Source organism: Anneissia japonica, unplaced genomic scaffold (assembly GCF_011630105.1).
Source record: "Anneissia japonica isolate Jap-2015-1 unplaced genomic scaffold, ASM1163010v1 scaffold287982_len162305_cov178, whole genome shotgun sequence".
Lineage (NCBI taxonomy): Eukaryota > Metazoa > Echinodermata > Crinoidea > Comatulida > Comatulidae > Anneissia > Anneissia japonica.
In genome coordinates this window covers 33,675-37,156 of record NW_022721545.1, presented here as the reverse complement: position 1 = coordinate 37,156, position 3,482 = coordinate 33,675, and positions in this window count along the sequence as shown.

Below are 3,482 nucleotides of genomic sequence, written 5' to 3'. Positions count from 1 at the left end.
AAGAAGAGCGTGCGAAAAGAATAAGGGAGTACGAAATTGCATTCGAATCCTGCGAGACAAGCGTCGGGAAAATCCTCCAAGAAGAAAGAACGTTAACCAGAAAGATGAACGACATACTCGGTATACCTGAGAAGAAATGGTCGGAAGAAGAAACATGCGCTATATGTTACGATGCTCCCGTAGCCGTCGTTACAAAACCTTGCGGGCACATGATCTCGTGCGCTATGTGCGCATGTCGTACGACGACGTGTTCCATGTGCAGAACTCCGATCGTCGAACGTCTCAGGAAGGATAAACTCGACGAAGGGACTGTAATTTTCAAGTGTTAACAAAGAAAATAAAAACAAAAAATATGTTTCTTTTTGCATCCATGTAGATTCTATACGATGTGTTTTACTAATTAAAAAAAAGGCAACGAGAACAGTGTAACTTTATTTTAAATTTCTTTAAATTAACACTTATGAAAATGACATGAGAGTTACGAAAATCCATCCAATGTAATCTGGTGTATAAGAAAGAAATATGTCTGCTTTGCCAAATCATAGTAGTAAAAATAAAATGAAACAAACAAACATATAATGTGTCAATTCTTTGTTTATTGTTGAATCAAATTGCATTTTCGGTGAGATATACCAGAAATTTAATCTGACGTTCGATCACAAGCAGACCGCTCGCAGCCTTTACAAACCGTTCCAGTCTTAAAGTCTCCATCGCGAATGGAAATCCGATTAATCATTTAGCCTTTTATGCTTTAATACTCAAATTAAAATGGATCTATAGAGGAGTGACATTTCGTGTAAGCTGGACAAACTCTTATCAAAATCTAAAAATCAACGTGTACCCGCTCCTCCTTCTTCGACCCAGGCATCGTCGTCTCCTCTCGACCGCCGACAACCCTCGATTCGTCGTCGGCGACCGTCTCGGATAATTCGGATTCGACGGGAACGTAGTGCCGACACGTCACCTTCGCATTTGGGTTCTTCTTCTTCACCAACGTAAAGATCTCCCGTTCCCAAGATTCGTCCCTTCCGATTATCAGGTAATTGCTCAAAGGCGGATCCATCTCTTCTCCCTGTCTGCTAACGTCAAAATCCAAAAACATCTTTACTTTCGAAGATATATACACGCCCAACGAGGCATTTGTCTTCACTCAGACACCATGTCTTCCAACGCGGAGGTCGGATCGGTTGCTGAAGCGAAAAGCCTGCATTGGTGTTTCACGTTAGACGACGCTAAATACAGGGAAGTGGAATTTTTGGAAACGCTGATCACGGACGAGGTGGCCAGAGAAATTTTCCGCGTGCAGTACGTGAGAACGTCCTGGAAGATAGGGGAAGACGGCACTCGTCAACATCGAGGATGGATATCGTTCGTGCGCGAAAAGAGTTTGCGGGATTGCAAGACCTTAATCGGGAGGGCGAACTTCGACATAATGAGAGGTTCCCTGTGGAAAACGGACTACCACTACGTAAAAGACGGCGACCCGACGAAGAACCAACCGGAAGAAAAAGAACAGTGAATGAGACGAAATAAAAGAATTTGAAAAAAAAAAATTAAATTTGTGTGAATTTTCTCTTATTTTATTTTAGTCAAAAATACATCACAAACACTACAACCTTGTCGGCTGACAAGTCCCTTCCAAACCGCACAGTCTTCGATCCGCACGACGGTGTAGGGGACCTCGGTCGTGTACAGGACGGCGTACGCGACGTCGGTCACCAAGAAGGGTGTACGCGACGACGGTCTCAGAGTCGTGAGCGCGTCTCGAACACCTCCTTGTACTCGACATTCGTTGGAGATCGCGGACACGTCCGCGCACTCGACGTCTGTCGGCGGGTCGCAGTCACGAGCGTGCAGTCAACGTACGTCCGTGTACTCTAAGTCCAGAGAAGCCGAACCTGTGAACCGGACGAACATGTGAACCGGACGGAGGACACGGTCACGTGTGGTGCGTACTCGATCGGTGTACCCGAGAGGTCGGTCTATATTCTTTGGCGGGTTGAGGATACGTCCGTGTACTCGACGTCATTTGGAGAATCGCGGACAAGCCCGTATACTCCACGTCATTCGGTGAGTCGCGAACACTCCGTGTACTCGACGTTCGTTGTTGATCGAGGACGCGAGTGTGTACTCGACATACATCCGTGTACTCCAAGTAAGTCTACTCGACGTCCGCGTACTCGAGGTCGGTCAGCTGGTCGCGGACGCGAGTGTCTACTCGACATCCGCCCGTGTACTCCTCGTCCGTCTACTCGACGTCCTTCCGCGTACTCGAGGTCGGTCAGCGTGTCGCGGAAGCGAGTGTGTACTCGACATTCGTCCGTCTACTCCACGTCCGTCTACTCCACGTCCGTCTGTGTACTCCACGTCCGTCCGTGTACTCGACGTCCGCCTACTCGACGTCCGCGTACTCGAGGTCGATCGGCGAGTCGCGGACGCGAGTGTACTCGACATCCGTCCGTGTACTCGAGGTCTGTCGGCGAGTCGCGGACGCGAGTGTGTACTCGAAATCTGTGTACTCGAGGTCTGTCGGCGAGTCGCGCACGCGAGTGTGTGCTCGACATCCGTCCGTGTACTCCACGTCCGCGTACTCGACGTCCGTCTGCTCGACGTCTGCGTACACGAGGACGGTCGGCGGGTCGCGGACGCGAGTGTGTACTCGACATCCGTCCGTGTACTCCACGTCCGTCTACTCGACGTCCGTCCGTGTCCTCCACGTCCGCGTACTCGACGTCCGTCGTCGAGTCGCGGACACAAATTAATTCCAGTTTCAGAAAATGTTTTTCTAATTTGAAATAGTCCATGTACTCGACGTCCGTCTACTCGACGTCCGCGTACTCGACGTCCGAGTACTCGACGTCTGAGTACTCGACGTCCGAAAACTCGACGTCCGTGTACTCCACGTCCGTCTACTCGACGTCCGCGTACTCGAGGTCGGCCGGCAGGTCGCGGACGCAAGTGTGTACTCGACGTCCGTCGTCGGGTCGAGGACACAAATTATTTCCAGTTTCAGAAAAAAAATTTCAAATTTGAAATAGTCCATGTACTCGACGTTCGTCTACTCGACGTCCGCGTACTCGAGGTCGGTCGGCGGGTCGCGGACGCGAGTGTGTACTCGACATCCGTCCGTCTACTCCACGTCCGTCGGTGTACTCCACGTCCGCGTATTCGAAATCCGTCGTCGGGTCGCGGACTAAAATTATTTCAAGTTTAAGAAAATTTTTCCAAATTTGAAATAGAGAAATAAAATTTGTAACGGCGTACGCGACGACGGTAGTCGAGTGGAGGACACGTCGGTGTACTCGACATCCGTCCGCGTACTCTACGTCCGTATACTCGACGTCCGTCCGTGTACTCGAGGTCGGTCGGCGAGTCGCGGACGCGAGTATGTACTAGACATCCGTCCGTCTCCTCCACGTCTGTCTACTTCACGTCCGTCTACTCCACGTCCGCTTACTCTAGGTCGGTCGGCGAGTCGCGGA